The 19,470-nt window shown below is 42.0% G+C and overlaps 1 non-coding gene across 1 annotated transcript; it reads right to left on the minus strand.

The window, feature by feature from the left end:
- Positions 1-8,779: 8,779 nt before the first annotated feature.
- TRNAE-UUC lies at positions 8,780-8,851 on the minus strand. Its single transcript has one exon. It is a non-coding gene; the product is annotated as a tRNA-Glu (tRNA).
- Between the last annotated feature and the right edge of the window lie 10,619 nt (positions 8,852-19,470).

Below are 19,470 nucleotides of genomic sequence, written 5' to 3' on the forward strand. Positions count from 1 at the left end.
TGTCAGATATTGGTAGATTAGGTATGAATCAGGCTGGCAGGGTTGTACTGTACTATAGAACTTTGACTCAAGCAGAGCTGGCACTAGGCATAAGCAGACTAAGAAATTTCTAAGGCCCTGAGCAGCTCAAGGGAGCCTCAGGCCTGCCGACTGCAATTCCAGGCCCCAGGGAAGAACAATCAATGAGTGCTCTTCTGGCATGGCCAGGGCTTCCACATGCTCACCTGGCTGTCTTTGCCACCGCCGGTACCACCCCGGGTGCGCCTAGGAGCCCTGTGTCCTGCCAGGGCAATTTAAAATGGCCCAGAGCTCCCAGGCCCTTTTAAATCTCCTGGGCCACTGAGCAATTGCTCCCTTTACCCCTCCCCCACTGTCGGCAGGCCTGTGGGGTCCTATTAATTATTAGTATGTGTTGGGGGGGATCCCAAAATATTCCTGCTTAGGACCCCGAATAGGTTAGCATCAGCAGTAGCAGGGAGCCTTGAGAAACATATGCGGCATGAAAATAACTGCAAATGGACACAATGCAGAGATTAACGAATACTGTAAAGTGTTGATAAATTGAATTGATGACCTGGTAAACAAGCTCAGATCAAGATGTTAGATTAGCAGGGGTTCCCAAAGGCATGAAAGTAGCAATAATCAAGTTATTTGTCAAAATGGATGAATGGTGCTGTGGATGGAATATTTTAAAGCTTTCTTTATGGTCTGTTTTGATTCATTGCGGGCCTAATTTTGCTCCCAGTGAAATTACTTGCGTTTATTTCAATGGAAGCATATTAGGGATATCTGTGCGAGTAGCCCTCCAGGGTATATGCACCTTTGGGAATAAGGAATAAAATGTGAAATGTATAGATAGATAAACAATCTAAATATGAAGGTGAAAGAATCTTACATTGTTTCATGTTCATCTTGCTATTTGATGGCATTTATTGAATATTACACAAATATCCTGAGATGAAGCAGAGAAACTGCTAGCCAGCCCAGCAGGGATTAAAGAGAGCCTTTGGGCCCAGCTAGCCATGTCCCGCTATACCTGCGGCCAATGCTAGGCCTAAGGGTGGGGGAAGAAAAGGCTCAGTTTGGGGCTGAAGGCAAAGAGGCCGGAGCTAGCTGCCTTTCTACCTGAGGGGTAGGAACATTAGCCTGCTGGCTAAGGCAGCACAGAGGGAGTAAGCACTGGACCCCAGCCAAGGGAAGACTGTGAAGAGGACCTAGGAGTCTCCAGTGCTGGAGGTAACTGAGTGAGTAAATCCCAGAGCCATTGTGGGGCTTGCCTGCACCACCTTGCAGGTGCCCTGCCTGAAGGAGCCTGGGACTGTGGCCAGATGCTACCCAAGACCCCAGAGAAGATCCTATGGGAAGAAAGTAGCCAGCAAGTTGTACTAGATAGGCCATGCCCCCAAACTGAATGGACTGGTAGCCCAGGGCAGCAGTTGATGTACACAGGGCCCTTGGTGAGGACTCGGTGAAGAGGGAATGCCCACGTGCCCCTATCCCCCTTGGCCTTAAAGACTGAGGGTCCTCAACCAAGCAGGGGACGGAGAGCCAGGTGCTCTAACCATTAGGATGCCTGGCCCTCCAAGCTGCCTGTCACACCCAATATTGAATAATTTGGGTCTGGAATAGAGTGGGTCAAATTATTCATTGGAACTAATATTCATAGGAAAAATGGTCCTTTTTTTCTGCTTGTGAATTGACCCTGATTTCTAAGAGTATATTTTTGGATTATTTGATCAGCTCTGGAACATGCATTGCTTTAATTTTGCTAGTGCAAGAAATGGCCGTACATGTATCCAGTGTTCTCTAAGTACTTTATTTGTCCTAGCAAATTATTGATGTCTTGAAAACTTATTAACCTCCAAACTATCTTTTAATTAAGAAGGCTTTCAACCCTAACTACCAAGTTTTCATAACCAATAACTTATTCATTCACCTTGGAGTTTTCCTTCATTGACATCATTACAAGATCTTTCTGAAAGTGTGGTGCCCAAAACTGGCTTCACCTGGAGCACAACGCTTTAAGAAAGAGGTTGGCAAATTGGCAAAATCCAGAAGAAAGCAACAAAAATGATAAAAGTCTTAGAAAATATGACCTATAAGGAAAAGTTGAGAGAATCGGCATGTTTAGTCTTGAGAAAAGACATAGGGGGGACATTATATGCCTTCAATTTTGTTAAGGGTTATTATAAAGATGGTGATCAATTGTTTTCCATGTCTACCAATGGTAGGACAAGACTTAATGGGCTTAATCTGCAGCAAGGGAGATTTAGGTTACATATTAGGAAAAAATTTCTAACTATAAAGAATAACTAAGTACTGCAACAGGTTATCTCAAGAGGCTGTGGAATCCTTGTCACTGAAGGTTTTTAAAAGCAGGTTCGACAAACATCTTTAAGGACTGATCTTATAGGTATACTTGGTCCTACCGCAGTAAAGACCTTCTGAGATCCCTTCCAGCCCTAGATATTGATGATCTTCTTGCAGTTTGTGTAAAGAGAAGAAATTCTCCAAACTTTTAGAACCCTTTCTTTCCTGAGCATCACAAAATTCTGTCAGACATGCCAGTTAATAAAAACAATTCAAATCTCCCTTCAATATAAAAAACAAATGTATGCTTTCAGGGTCATTCCAAAGCTTATAGTCGCACTGAGTCTATAGAAGTCTATATCAAATGACTTCTCTCCTGCTTCCAATTCTTCAGAGAATTAGCCAAGATTGAGAGGGAGAGGGGAGAAATGGGTGACTACAGTTAGACTCCCAAAGCCATATTTAGGCACTGAAATAGGTAATCTGATTTTGAAAATTGCAGAGGACCCAGCAGTTTCCATTGAAATCCAAGGAAAGTGCTAGAGGATCTGCACTTTTGAAAATCCAGCTATTTAACTTCAGGCACCCATTTTTTAAAAACTCTTGGCCCCCTTATTCCAATAGTCCACATAACCATATCTTCTTGTTAAGATAATGCTGAACTTATGTCTACATTGAGCCATACAAGCTTACAGCAGCACAATATAGCTGTGCACTCATTACTCCTGGGGGAATCCTATGCCCTGCAGTGCAGCAGAAAAATGCCCCTCTGCAGATTCTCTGACTTTCCACAGAAAATGGTTTCTGTGGGAAAGCAAAGAGAAGCCGCACCAGTGCTCACTTGCCACTTCCCGGCAGTTCAGACATGTCTGTTCGGGCAGCTGGGGGAGAGGTAAATCATGGGGGGGAGAGGGGGGGAGAAGAAAAGAGGTAAGTCACTGGGGGGGGGGGTCTGGTGATGCCCTGGTCATCCAGGGATGTTAGTCCCAGAGGGGTGGGGAGGAGAACAGGGATAGAGATGGCCCCCACCACGCTGAGCCAAACTCCCTGCAGTGGGAGCCCCCCACACCTAGACTTGCACCCCACTGAGCCCCAACCAGCTGCACCCTGAGCCCTCATCCCACTCACCCAGTCTCCCCCACACTGAGCCCTAATCACCTTCACCTGGACTCGCATTCCCCCTGTACCCAGAACCCCACATTGAACCCTTGTGCATCCAGATTTGCCCCCAGACCCCCACACATACACAGACACACACACCAGATTGCACCACATAGAACTCTGGTATTCTTGAGGGAATTCTGTGCCAAAAAAATAAGTTTTATAATTCTGCTAAGTTCTGCATATTTTATTTGTCAAAACATAGTAATGCAACAACAACAGAATGACACCATTTTCAATTTTGGTAATTTATTCCAAAATACTTGTCAACAAATCATTGAAAATGGTGTGATGATATGGTTTTATTTTGACAAAATAAAATATGCAGAATTTTTAGTTTTTTGGCACAGAATTCCCTTAGGAGTAGTGTTCATGATGGGAGACAGCTCTCCCATCGACATAATAAAACCAGCTCAACAAGCAGTGGTAGCTATGTGGCCAGGAGAGCATCACCCACCGACATAGTGCTGTGCACCTGAGCGCTTATGCCAGCAAAATTTATGTCACTCAGGGGGGTGTTTTTTCACACCCCCGAGCAACAAAAGTTTTGCCGACAGAAGTGCTAGTGTAGACCTGGCATTAGAAGCAGTGTTTTACACATAAGAACCTTTTACTAAGGTACACTTAAGAGAGAGTTCTATAGACCACTTTGCAGTCTATTACTGGTACAGTAAAGTGACTACCTCATAGATTCAGAAGAGAATCTTCACAATCAATTACTGTTTGCAGCAGTTGCTATTAAATTCCCCAGTGCTCCATACTTTACTTTCTACAGTAATTCTGTGATCATTAAAATGAGATCCAGCTCAGCACTATTAAAAGGGCTCTGTCAAGCCTCAACATTGACATCAAAATGATACAATTTGGTTTTAAAATAGCTACTGCAGCTTATGAATGTTGGAACAAAATGAGTGTTGGAACAGTGTTTTAGTCCCAGCTGTGATGCCTAGTGTCCCAACACCAACAATTTCTAGATAATGGATTTGTTATAAACCTGTATGTTCATATGATGGGAACAGGTGTGCCTGGCATGCTTTTCCTCTCCCCTCCCGTTTAGTTCCAATCTTCAGAATTATCAAGGAATTACAATTAACTAGATTCCTACTCTATAAAACCACTTGAAGAGTGAGGATCTCATCACTTTCAGTCACGTGCTAGTTCACAAAATGAGACAAGACAGAGCACTGAGACACAGGGCCTCTAAATGGGTGCCTCTGCAGTCATATAAAAAAATTTGGAGTCTGGTGGTAGAAATCTGGGGTCAAGACTTAAGTGACTAGTGATTTTGCTGCCCAATTTGGGATACCTTTAGAGGCCTGATTTTCAGAAAGTGCTGGGTATCCACCTTCTGAAAACCAGGCTCCTCTAAGATGATCGTTGGACACCTAAAATCAGAATTCACATTTGAAAATCCTGGCTGGAGATGTGAAAGCCCTTTGTTATGCCAGATAGTATAGAGGTAACATCATGCATATTAAAAAGATAAACGTCTTGATCTAGGGAGAAATCAAATTATAGTCTTCAACAATGATATGTTAGACTCTAAAGTTAAACTAGTTACAAAGGATGGCTAACCCCAAAGGAACATACTAATGATAATTTTTTAATTCTGCTTATTTCATTCTTCCAATCCTTGAAGTTGAGAGGCTGGAAGAATAAGGAATTCTCCATTCAGTACCAGAAGGAAATCAGCTTTTCTTGCAGAATTTAAATATGAAGTCCGCAAGGCTTTTAGATGAATTCCATACCCACGTTATTACTGTTGTATATTTGCATCCTTATTTATGCCTGTGTAGCGTGCGCACTTTCTGGTGTTCTTTATACAGTGGATACTCCAGAGACCTCTTTCAAAGGGTTTTTTTTTTTTTTTTTTTAAAAAACTACCAACAAGTTTATTTTGTTTGCTTTCACAATAACTGGCCCAAGTCCATCACAGTCTAGTGGACCTTTGACACTAAAAAAAGTCAAACTGTTCAAGGTTTTGAATAGCGATTATTCAAAATTAAAATGTGAATCCAGTTTCCCACAAGTTTTGAGGAACTTCACATTCGGATGTGCACTTCATAACTTGGGCCCACCTACAATACATAAGTATCCATACTACATACGTGGTCCTGCCTCAGTGCCAGGGGATGGACTAGATGACCTCTCGTGATCCCTTCGAGCCATACATTTCCATGACTTTGTGAATTTTGAAATACTTAATGTTACAACCACACAATCCCTATATTAACATGACTGAACAATTAGGTTGCACAGTTAAGCATTGAACTGTCAGGAAATGCCCAAATTAATGTAAACTTAATTTTTTCTCTTAGCACACTAAGGGCTCATCTTCACTAGACTTTTGTACCTAAAGTAAATGGATTGCTAATTAACTCTAGGTACTTAATACACTTGTACAGGCTAGTGTTGACACTCTCCATGTTTGTTCTTGGTTACAGATGTTCTTTACACTAGTGATCAGGTAAGGCTAAAGAACAAACATGTAGGGAGTGTCCACACTAGCCTTTATTCATGTGTTTTACTACCCCAGGTTAATTGACAATTTGTATGTCTTCACTGGAAAAAAAAATTGCTGTTTTTATATCCATAGCATTCTCAACATAAAATCCTGGTGGAGACAACAAGGCACTGTAACTTTTTACCTCAATGTAGCTTGTTGAAGTCAGCCCCCCTTAACATCAACCAGATAAATAGAGGTAAAAACTATAGCACTTTGTCTTTACTAGGTTTATATGATGATATTGTTATCTTAATGTTAACACACTTTTCTTTCAGGGACAACGAACCCCATGGTATAGAAGTATAGCCTTTTGCTAGAAGGCCTAGAGGGATGGAGCTCCCAGGAGTCCTGTGTAAGTGAGAAGGGGAGGAGACAGCTCTGTGAATTCCATTTCCATAATTAATTTACCCACAATTTTCATTTACCAGGTTGGATATTTGTGTTTGAGTATAAGGGCAATAATAAATAATTTCCTTGTCAATATTTACAAGAGACATAGAAATTGTGTTGAAAATGCCCAAGCGCAAGGTCACCCTAACACTCCCAGAATTAGATTTCAATGGGGTAGTGAAGCTTGAGCCCAGAAAGAGGAGATGGAAGGTGCTCTTTCAGGTGTGAGGTGCCCGACTCCAAGAAGCAGGCACTTTCCCTAGGGCTTCTGTGTGCCCTTGGTTCCTTAACCGAGGATCCTGCAACCTAAGGGGAGAATCTGTGGATTCCAGACTGGCAGCTGTGTGGGGTGGACTTCCTGGCTGGACTAGCTTAGCAGACTTCTGCATTGAAGCAAGAGTGGAAGAGAGTGGACTCTGGACAGGAGGCAGTGACAGAGGAGACTCCATAGCCAGATTAGCAGAGCTGTACCAATCCAACTTGGTGGGCCCCCTACCTGCTCTATGCAAGGGCAAGTGGACATCTCAGGTTGGGATCAGGCTGAGCAGCACTGGATGGACCAACAGAGAAGATACTCAACATTGGATGACCTGGGCTACTGCTTGAAACCAAATCAAATTGTGAGTGAAGTTGCGGTGATCAGTATGTTGGACTTCCACCTTATGGACACTTCCTGAGACTGGGGTTGAACAAACTCCTATTATATTGATGTGGGTTTCTGGCTTTTACACACACACACACACACACACACACACACACACACAGGACAGAAGAATGGCCATACTGGGTCAGTCCAGTAACCTGGTCCAGCATCTAACCCAGTATCCTGTCTTCCGACAGTGGCCAATGCCAGGTGTCCCAGAGGAAATGAACAGAACAGGCAATCAAGTGACCCATTCCCTGTTGCCCATTCCCAGCTTCTGGCAAACAGAGGCTAGGGACATAATCCCTGACCATCATGGCTAATAGCCACTGATGGACCTATCCTCCATGAATTTATCGAGTTGTTTTTTGAACCATTTGTCCATGTTCCCTCTCTCATCAAGAAAATATTCCTTTGCTTAATATCCCATACTAGACTTGGGACTGCCTGCTAAGGGTGACCAGGGAGAGTTTATTTTATTTTTCCCAGAGCTGACATATGAGTAAAAGGCTCAATGGGAGTGCTTGAGCCATTTATTTTTATTTATTTTCCAAGAAGGACGCCTACGCATTTTGATGGGGGCCCTTGTTGCTGCCATCAAAACCTGGCAGAAAGTTTTCACAAAAATTTAATAAAAAGACAACTCCTTAATGTGTGATTACAAAATTAAAGGCTGCACAGAAGGAGAAAATTAAGTTTGCCTTAACTCTGGTATTTCCTGGCTATTTGGTGCTTACCACCACCACCTTATTATTCAACAATGTTGATGTAAGATTTGCACGTGCATAAAATTCAGCATTTTGAAACTGTAGACTGAGTTCCCTAAAGGGAGAGGGATGGCTAGCAAAGCAGCGTGGCCATGGGGCACAAAGAGAACAATCCCCACCACCACTACTCTGTGCAGCTACTTCTCAGTTATTCACACCAGGGAGAGGGAGGTAGAACCACCATCATTGTATAGAGGTTGGACCTACTGTAGGGATAGGAGCCTGCATGGGGACAAAGGTTGATCCTGGCAGCAGAAGGAAAGAAGAGTGTGTAGTGGAAAGAGGAGGGGCAGAAGAAGGAAGCACATGAGGATGGAAGGAGGCATGCTTTGAGGGATGAAAGGGTTATGGGTGAACCATGTAAGCATAGTGGAAAGATGTATAGGATGTGGGTAACATGGTGGAGTCCTACATCGTACGACAATATGAGGTAGAAGGAAGCAACTCCTTTTTGAGGGATGGATTTTTTGGACAATATAATACTTAAGAAGTTGTCAAAGGGTTTCATGTGTGTTCTGTACATTTTAGATTGCTTTTCTTTGCCTTCTGCCTTTCATTCTTAGGAAGAATATCTGCTAAAAGGCACAACCCTCTGGCAGCCCTCAAACACTTGGCTTGTCTGGGGAATTGTCCCTGGGAACTTTCACCCTGTGGTGAAGACTCTACAGACAAGGAGACACACAGGGATTAAGGACCTGAGCCTCCACAGTGCAACATTCACTCTGTTCTCATTACAGTCAGTGGGAGCTGAGGGTGTCTGGCAGCGAGCAGGACCAAATCTCAAGTGTAACCACAGAAGCCTGATTTAATCATAGAATACCGGAGTTGGAAAAGGTCATCTCAGGAGGTCATCTAGTCCAACCCCCTGCTCAAAGCAGGACCAATCCCCAGTTTGTGCCCTGATCCCAAATGGCCCCCTCAAAGATTGAACTCACAACCCTGGGTTTAGCAGGCCAATGCTCAAACCAGTGAGCTATCCCTCTGCCTGAAAGCTGTGCACTATTCCCACACCGGGAGTTGAACCCAGGCCACCTGGGTGAAAACCAGGAATCCTAACCACTAAACCATATGGGACTGGCACTAAGTGACTTGTCCAAGCTCAAATAGAAAACCAGGAGCACTGCCAGGAGCAAAATGCAGGTCTACACACTTCACATCCCATACCTCAAAACCGCACCACCATACTTCCTTCCTGATCATGCTAATGCAGTGTTAAAGTTGTACAGTTAAAAAAAAAAAAACATAGTAAGGCCCTGATCCTGCAAAGACCTTTTCACAGGCTTAATTTTACACCCATTGAAGTCAATGGCATTTCAGTGCATAAAGTTAAGCACATACAAAAGTCTTCACAGGATTGGGAACTAAGGAAGGGAATGGAAAACTCAAGGTTCCAACAGCACCCTTAAGTTAGCTACTTTGTACATCTGTACTCTTCTCTCATTCCAGTCTTCTTGTAAAAGGTGGAGGTTATATATAGTGTCTTCCCCTTGCAGTTGGCTGTGCCATTGTACAATACCTTGTGGGCAGTTACAACTCTCAGATAAGAGTTTCTGTTGACTAAGTTCGGGGGGGAGGGGGGGGGGGGAAATCAAGATTTCACTGTATCAAGAACAAAAATTACAGAATGTGCCACATGGTCATAGTAATGTTGCTGCTGGAAAAAGTAACTATTGTATTTTGATTTTTTAAAAATATTAACTCTGCTAACTTCATAGTGCATTAATGCAGTTTTTGCAGGCAATATGTAGAGATAGCAAGAGAGTCCCCTCCAAAAAAAAAAAAAAAAAAAAAAATTAAAGATCCATCAAAAACAAAAACCAGGCTTCTGAAATTCTGCTGTCAAATGTATTTTATATTTATTTAGGCTCTGGTTCAGCAAGGTATTTAAGTATGTATGTGAATAGTTCCACTGACATCAATGAGACTACTCATGCTTAAAGTTACGCATGTGATTATGTACTTTGCTGAATCGTGACAAAGGCCATTTATGGCTTGTGTGTGTCCATCCATCTCTATCTGGACCAAATTGAATCCTGGTGTATAGTGAAGACTCTCACTGAAATCAGTCCTAGCTGCATCCACTTTATGCCAGGTCTGAATTTCCCTCTGTGTCAGTTTTCTCCTAAAATTGCATAGAAGTGGAAACTGACTTAAATTAACAGAATGGCCTGAAATCTTCTTATGAATTTGTTAAGCCAGACTTGAGATGTGGGCTGAGCGTTGCTGATCCTTTGGGGGATTTCTGACTGCAATTACTGCGAATCATATTGAAACATGGATATTGTCATAAATGCTCACTTCATTTTGTGAAATTCTTTGCTTGTGAGCACAGACTTTGATGGCTTGCAGTGCCTCTACGCCGAGAGGAAATTTCAAGGCCAATTTTAGCTAATTCGGTGGCCATGGTTATATGCAGCTGTGTCAATTCTGCACCTCTATAATTCATTGTCAAGTGCCAAATTCCAGAAGTCCTGACTTTTCATAGCTCCAGGGCCATACCTCTACTAGCCATTAGATTTGTTTTAACTCTTCCAGGGCAGTTGGATCTGCAATATACGCTAGATAGTCACAAATCTTTTAAAAATTGTGAAGACTGAGGACACATTCTAAGGTGCAGCTCACTCAGGATATAAAAAAGGTTTGTGTGGTAAACCCAAAGGAGTGGGTCACTGGTTTCTCATTACAGCATGCTTTTAAGTTAGTAAATGACATTGATGAGGGCTGAGGCACATTGGTAAGACTCAGGAGGGGAACCTGCATACCACTGCCTTTTCTGTATCTGTTCTGTGGCTAAATAGAAAGTCCTGCTAATTTCTTTTTGGCAACTTTTGTATGAGCTAACTTCACTGTAAAAGAAATTCTATCACCTGAGAAGTCATGGTCTGGTAAAAGACCATTTTGCTGGGTTAGAGGATGTGGATCACTGGTGATCTAAAGAGTACCTGCGAGTGATCCTTGGAAAGCTAGCTGGTAACTTGGTATTGGCCCCTCCTCATTTTCAGCTACCATATCTCATTAGAAGAATCTAAAGTTGTATTAAAGGCTTTTATTTTTCCATACAAGCAACTGCTGTAGTTGTCAGGGGGATTTTTTGCAGTCATGGATGGAAAGGAAGCTGGTCCTTGGAATGAATCATGATTAGGAGGGAGGTGACTCATGCAAGTGACTCTGTTAAAATGTGGTCCATGCAGAGAAAAAGCCCCACTGTACTATGCAATTAACAAAGTCAAGAAAAGGAGTACACTGGATCAGCAGAAGGGCTAGATGACCTTGTTCCTTTCTTGGGAGACAGCAAAAAGCCTCTCCCTCAGAAAGCTGCAGAAACAAAGGCGGAACTGATTGCTGATAGTCTAACAGAATCCAACATCCTTTACATAACGTCTGGTGTTGTTTAGTTGAGCTTGTTTCCTGTTGACCTCATCCGCTATTGCCACCAACATTATTCACCAACTGAAATCAGAGTAGTATCTTTTTGAATATTTCCATGCGCATCCGCCATCCAAAAAGGTATGAACTTTGAAATATTGGCTAGCTCCTCTAGTAGAAGAAGTGTAATTATCTGATAATTAGCTGACACAAACCATGACACATCTTTTTCTAATGTGATGCAATGAGATGCATGTAGTTATTAGTAAGGTAATATGTAGCACATATATAGTATATGTAGCACAATCTATATAAAATAAATCTTATAAGGCACAAGTGTGATGTCACATTCAGGAATGGAGACATTCATGTCTCAAAACCCAACTGCCTTGGACCCAATTGATACGGGGGTAATTTTAAGACTGCTGCTAAACCAGCTGCTGTAACTGCAGTTTGAAGCAGAAAGGATCAGGACAAAGGGAGGAGCTAAACAGAAGGGAAAGGGGATGGGGAGAGGCAAGATGAGTCAAGACAGGAGGGAATGAAGTGAAGGAAGTGTAAAATGTGGGAACTCAATGAATATAGTGCTGTACATAAAATCAATAATAGGCAAGTTGTGAGTCATGAATGTAATTCCATTGGCAGGTTCTAGTGGCTCTCATAGTTTGAGATCACTTGAAACTTTTGATGGAATTATAGCCCTGTAATTTACAGTTGCTTATAATTTATTCCTCACATAAAACGGGTCAAGGACTTTCAGTGATTCATAAACCACAGAAGCATCACAAGCTATAAAATCAGAATCTTGATATTAGTTTATAATTGGACAAGCTACCCACATGCATTATTTTTGAGAACATATGGAGAAATTGAAAGCTTGTGCTTAATTGTTAGATGTAATTGTTAAAATATGAATCTCATTTATAAATTCCTTTGATGTGAATGTTGCGCTTATGCCTCAAGATGGCTCCATGTTTATTGGATCAATGAACAGGTTCATTAAAAAAAAGTTTTTGCCAGAGTTGTGATTGTACACTGCATATTATAACAGATTCTGCAGAGTCTCATGATGTGATTGTGTAACCCAATGTGGTGGGGTGTCCATTGCCTACAAGGCCCAAACGGGCTAAGGTGGCCAGATGGGCCAATTAACTGCATAGGCTACACCCGGAGGAGCTAGGGAGCAACAAGGATTAATTAAAGAGGAAGCCTAACTGGACAAGAGCAGGAGGGGCCTGTATAAATACCAGTAGAAGTGGGTTACAGAGAGAGAAAGAAAAGAAACCAACAAACAAACTGCAGCTACTCTCAGGATGAGAGAAGGCAAGGTAGGTAGTAGCCCAGGGATACAGCAGTAAGGGACAGGACTGTGCAGACCTTCACAGTTGGTTGTAGAGTCCCTGACTTGGAACCCAGTGTATAAAGTGGGCCTGAGTTCCCCTACTAGCCACTGGGAAAGCAGCACCATTAAGGGGCAGCGAAAGAGAACACTGCAAAGGGCAGTCCTGAGAGACTTTGTGCATGTGATTACCGTGGAAGGGGAGGACCATTGTGACTTGCCCAGAGAGCTAAGCCGCAGAGATGAGGTGCAGCACCTCCTGAGGAACAAGAGTGGGGCCACAAAGCAAGAGAGTGAGATGACTGGCCAAAGAACTGCAAGAAGAGGGTGTTGGGCCAAAAGAGCTAATTCCCAGAGCAGCCAGGAGGAGGTGCCACCTAGTGGTGAGTAGAGGCCCCCTGACACCCAGCCAAATATAGTATTTACACATCACAGGTACAAAGGATATCCAGGTTTCTTCTAAGCGGAGATCAGTAGCCATGAGCTCAGGCAGTAAATCAGTGCTGGGAATAGTTCGGTGGATATTTCATGTCCCTGAGCTGAATCAATAGCAACTTGTTAGCCACATCTCTAGTGCTGTCCTCTCTAAAGTCACTGATGTGCTTTATTGACCTTAATAACTATTAGAATATATCCAGCAGAAATGAAAGGCTTTATTCTGTGAGGAAAATCTGATATGCCCTTTTCTATAGTCCTTAGGCCTTCAATACATGTGTTGTGCAATTAATGTAAAATTCTTTGCTAGTCATTGAACTACTTATGAAATATTTCCTAGGAGTGATTTCTCCATCCCTCTTTATCTTAAAATAAATACACTAGACCTAATTCTCCTTCATTTTACAGAGGTAACTCCATTTGCTTCAGTAGTTACACCAGTGTAAGTGAAAGGAGAACTAGCTCCATTGTGTATAGCACCTGTTTAAGTAAAATTAGATGATCGTAACAATGCTGCAGTGAGAGCCGTATCTCCCCCCCCCCACCATAAGATCCATCCATGCAGCAGCACATACTTCCCCACACCACCCTGATAAAGTGCCTCATCTCTGACTTGGAGGGACCACTTAAAGTGACAGCAAGAGCATCCATAACTATTCAACCCTTGGCCTCTCTGGGACTGTTAACAGCAACACGTGTTAGTTCTGGTTTTGCAAGGTGGACATTTAGGACCTGATCCAAAGCCTAATGAACTAATGGGATTCTTTCCCCATATTTCAGATCAGACAGTTATCGAGTAGGAACAGAGACCAACTCATTTGATATACTCACCTGTAAGGCAGATTCCTTCCTTGACTGGGATGGGGAATTAAAGAGCTCCCTTGTTCGCAATCCACCTCAACTCATTGCACCAGTGAGGTTTGTCCAGCCTGGAGATGGGTAGGTCCTTAAAAGGGAGGATTCGCGCTTAGTGCAGGGAAAATAGCAGAATTGCAACCCAGAGCTCCCCAGCTCCTGGAAGTGGGGTTGCTGACTGGGGAAACAGTTTGATGGCCTTGGCTAGCCCTCTCCGATAGAAGAAGGCCTAGTATTTTTCCCCATTAGCTTCCTGAAGGAAATCTTTGTGGACAGCAGAAGCATGCAGACTTATTTCGTTTGGCCTACTTTAACTCCTAATGCAAGAGACAGACATCCTGAATAGCATAGCTGTAGGCTGTGTCTGGACTCAGACATAAGCAGCACCTTTCTCTCCCCAACGGGGTGCTACACAGGTATAGCCTACTACTACTACCACAGTATGGTAGTAACTTTTGATCATTGCCAACCTAGATTAGATTTGAACCTGTAATCTAGTAGTGCAAAGGTCCCTCTCTCATTACTGATCCCCTAAACTATCTAGTTCCTGTACAAGTAAACTTTAAGACAAAGTCACGATCAGCATAGCTTGCTAACCCAGCTTCTAAAACAAATCAAACCAGATGCTTCAAGAATCAGCTATGTCACATACTTGTCTTGTTACTGGAGATTTTTAAAATTGATAATCCTATGGCTGCAGACTCTTCAGTGAACACAAGGTTATTTTTGCTCAGTATTATGAGCCTCTTAAATGTTTTGTTTGAGAAGGTCTTGTGAGAAAGCTGATGGACACTATGTGAGATCCATACAGCAAATGATCTATCACACATTTCAAGTGCCAAGGGAGTTGCAGCAAGGAAAGCTTTGCTCATCTGTATTTCTGAGCGGTATAATACTACCATTTCTGGCCTGATAAAGCATAATCATGGCATTTTCAACTGCTGTTTTATCAGGATAAGCATAAAGACCAACTGCAAGAGATCCTATGGGATTATCATATTACAAACACATAAAACCACTGGTGCTGCTCTAGCAGCATTCAGATTTTGCAGTAAAGTACCACAGAGATTGGCTAGTGCTGAGGTCAAAGTAATCTGGGCAAAAAACTGCCTTACAAAAAGAGACAATATTCCCTTTGTTGGTCTGTTCCTCAAAATGTGAGCGATCCAATCTCGGTACTGTTTCCGGCTGGCATTAGCCTCCAAAAAAATCAATTCTGCCTTTGTGAATTTTTTAAGAGGTTGTTCAAGCATTAAAAAGGAAACCTCTGTCCATAGATCTAATGTAGTTGGGACAAAAAAGACTTAAATGACTGTGGGGGAGGGCTGCAGTGGAAGTGGTGTGAGCATCCTAAACATCCCCCACACTGTAGAGTTTGGGTAATTTGAGGTCACTCAAAAAACCAAGCCAGTTATGCCTTTTTTTTTTTTTTTAAAAAAAAAAGCAGTAGGGATCTTTTAATTACTAAATACAAACAAAGTGCAACTATGGGGGCAAATGAGCCGAGTTCTGCTCTTGGAAATGAATCCAGTCTCTTCCTTTGCAAGCTTAGCTGGCCTCTTTGAGGTGGAACCGCATTGCTCCATTGTGCGAGCTCTGGAGAGGGCCCCTGGATGCAGAAGGCCAGACACAGGTGTGCACCCAATGTACAGCAGAATCCCAGCTCTGCACAAGATCCCTAAACTGCAGCACAGGGGACAGCGCATAGGCAGGCTGCAGGAAGAGGCAAAAGAATGCAAATGACTGTGCAAATCCATGATGGAAGTTGTGTTAAAGAGCATTTGGAGGCCACTAGACTGAAGTAGCCTCTCTGGAGCAACTCTACAATCACTTCATGGCCTAATCTGGGGATACCTCCACACTGCCCATCTTGCTCAGTGTATGGCCTAACTACTCAAGGTGGACTCTGAATTTATCCTTTAATTAAATAGATGTAATTAAGATGCAAGAGTAATTTCATTACAGCTATTGGAGTTACACTGACCTGAGTTAATCAGTAGTAAGTGTCTCTCAAAAATGCCCTGACCTATGTTACTACTATTACATGAAAGCCTTTTAAAACTGAAATTTATTTAATCATTTATGCTGTTTGGAGGGTTTTGCATGTCATTCAGCTTGGACAATGAAGCCAGACTGTTCGGTTTTCTGGTTCTCAATATTAATTATGCAATGCCTGAAATCTCTGTCTCTCCAGAACAGTAACAAGGCAAGCTCACAATCAGTGGTCCCAGTCTTGCCAAGACTTACACAATCTCCTTTACATATATGGCTTTGGTGGGCTATTCAGATGCCTATGGGTGAGCATGTGTTTGTCTCAGCAGAATGGGTGCCTAATTTATGGCTCCCCTCCTGCAGTTGCATCCGTATAAGTTAATCCCTGCATCCATGCAGACCCCATTGACTTCAGTGTGGCTCTCCACAGTTGCAGTGGTCTACCCATGTGGGTACAGAGCCATGATGCCTATGAGTGACAACACCACATAATAGGAGGACATAGGGTGAGGAAGGACAAAGGTTAAAGTACTGGGATGATACAGCTGTATCAACTTGAATATAAGCAGACCCTGAAGGACTTTTTAAAATATAAATAGCTCACGATGCACAAGTCTAATCATTCCCAGCATTCAAGGGATTGCTTAAACTTTTAAAAAGTTTAAATGAATTAAAACCAAAACCTCATTTCTCTCAATGTTGTAACCCACTTTGTTTAAAAAAAAAAAAAAAAAAGAAAAGAGTTTGCGGACCTCTCTTTTTAAAATTATTTACAAATAGCCAGTTATGGATTTTTTTTAAACCTATTGCATATACAACCACAGGTACAATTAACACATGCGTTGATTTAAGATTTATTATTAGTCTCTAAGATTGGATCACAGACCTGCTAAGACCAAGCCAGAACAATTAAATATATGGGAGAAGACAAAATAACTAGTCTGACCCTAAAATGCCCTTATAGGGACAATTCTTTATTATCCTTATGGGTGAGAAAGTAAAAAAAACAATTATAAATGTGATGCTGAGGAGTCCCAAGGCAGGATAGTAACATGCATTACAAATAAACTGTCACCAATATTAAAAACGCGTATTAGAATAGTTCCAATTGCTAGAAGGTCGCAATGACCTCTGAGTTTAAAGACCAAAAATGGCATCTTTTAGTGCAACATCTGCCATCCTCCTCCCCAAAGAGAGACCCATATATAGCCTTGTAACCCGAGTTCAATGAAAGGGCAAATTTTGTAAGTCTAAATAAGGAAAAACCACTGAAAACAGCACTAACGCCCTTTATTGTAGCCCTTGTTATAAGCTAAACAGCTCAAAGACAAACAAAAGCAAGGTGCAAAGAGAAATTACAGTTGCTGGATTGCAAAGAAAGATTTGAAAATAGGCTCAATTCAGGCTAAACAATTTAGCCAGATTGTTTCCTCTCAGCCCTGTGAGTCTGACACCTTTGAGTTGGGATCAATTAAGTCCACAGTCACCAGACGGCTGACAAATTCAATCACTGCTTCTAGGGATAAAATGTGGTATGGACCTCTTAATATGAGTGGGTGTGAAAAGGGCATGCTTCCATTTCAGCTACTCTAGCCTCTGTAAGTGATTGTCTCCTTTTATAAAACCATGCCAGTAGGTGAATCATATGGACACATGATTAAGCATCTCTAAAAATTCCTCAATAACTTGAGAATTTTTTAGCATAAACTCAAGGGTGTAAGCAATCATGACAGATTTCAGTTTAATCTGACATCTTGCTTACACAGAGGAAATAGAAGGGCTTCACTGATTCTAGAAATATTGGCTCAGAATTGTCCTAAACCACAAATACTTCAGTCATCTAGTGAGTCAAAATCTCCTGAGCTGCTACTATTACAGGAACAACAAGCTCTACAAACCTAATTTAGCACACAGTCTGTTCTCAACTGCATCCAACTTAAACTTCTGATGTTCCTTTATTTTTTCTGAGAAAATTATACCGTTTCCCAGAAAATATTTAAAAGGAGCAAACTTTCTACTCATCACCTTGAGCTTGAATTTAGTTGGAGCCTAGCCTAGAATTTAAGTGAAACTGAGCTACAATGTGCTATGTTGCATCTAAACTATGAAAAAAAGTTTAGGTTGGATATAGCTACCTCATGTTAACTAGAACTGTTCTAAATTCAACTACTTTTCCTAGTCAAGACAGCCATAGGTTTGTTTAGATGACCAAGAGAGACTGAAGTTTGCTAGTATATGTTAGCTAACCCTGACCTAACTTTGACCTCTTTGCTTAGTTTAGTCTAGACAAAGCCTTAGCTTGACTCTGCAGGTCAGGATTGTACGTGTTCTCTGGATGGATAAATAAAGGGCTTAATTCTCCAGTGTTTTCACTCTGGTTCGTTTCATTAGCACTAAAGTAATATGAACATGTTTTTAAAAGGACATCAAGAAAAAAATTCTTAAAGGAGTCCAGTAAAATCCACGATCTAACATACAGATGTTCAGAACTCTCTCTTCCAGCATCTACTAACAGCTGCCTCCAGATGGTAGCTGCTCAAACTACATTCAGTGTGGTATTTTACATATCCTGCAATAAGCATTCAAACAATAGTATCAAAAGCAAAATAAAACAAAGTTCCCCCTGTGGCCCATCATCTTGCTATTCAAGTTAACCTGGGAATAAAAAGGATATTTATAGATGACAAACAGGATAAATTCTTAACACCTGGTCAGTGGCTGAATAAACTCCTCGAAGGAAAGCCCATCATTTTGGGAAATGGTGTCTGCAGTCAGGGCGGGCTCTAGGTTTTTTGCTGCCCCAAGCTCCGACAGCGCAACTGCCCAAGCCAAAAAAAAAAAAAAAAAAAAAAAAAAAAAAAAAAAAGTGCTGCCCCAAGCACATGCTTGCTTTGCTGGTGCCTAGAGCCGGTCCTGTTTGCAATTCATTATTTGTTCCATGGTGTTAGGGGCACTAGGATACTGGAGGTGCGGTGCTCTGGATCAGAGGCAAGTCTGAGGTAGTAACCCAGCTGTGGTTATTGTTAATCTCTAGTACCATAGCACCCAGGAGACCCTAGTTATGGGCCAGGACACATGCCATTGTACTATCACCATAGTAAAGATATCAGCTCTGGAGTGCTGGCAAAATTCTAATTTAGGTCATTTCCTTCTGTCTGATTCAGGTCTGCTGGGAGTTTCAAACGGATATGTTGTCTTTCACTTCCTCTGCTTACCTAAGAGGTTGCTTTCTGCTTTTAAAGCTGTTGAACCCAGAGGGTTCAGATGTCCAGATTAGGCTTAGATATTGTAGATTCTATAGAGAGCAAATTGGGATCCTTTTGCATTAAAAACTTACTGTGTAACTGTCAAAGATTTAAAATGCCTGCAATGAAAATACTTACCAGCGTATTAACCGAAGAGTAAAATCAAATATATCCCACAATGTTATATACAAACTTGTGTCCAGAACCACAAGCAAATCCTCACAGTTGTGGGAACTCTGAAGTGTTCAAAAACCCAAAAAATTTTGGCAGGTTAGTGTGCACTTATTGTTAGCCAGAGCCTCATGGGCTCCCACACCCACACAGTAACATTCACCACTGGTATAAGCAAAGTGCAGTCTAACGCAATAGAGCTTTCCTGCTTCATCTGTGAACTGGCCCACAGTCTCAATATTCTTGACATGTATGTGATTTGACTCATCCAGACTATCATCAGTTGTCTA

This window comes from Dermochelys coriacea, chromosome 2 (genome assembly GCF_009764565.3).
Source record: "Dermochelys coriacea isolate rDerCor1 chromosome 2, rDerCor1.pri.v4, whole genome shotgun sequence".
NCBI classification, from domain to species: domain Eukaryota; kingdom Metazoa; phylum Chordata; order Testudines; family Dermochelyidae; genus Dermochelys; species Dermochelys coriacea.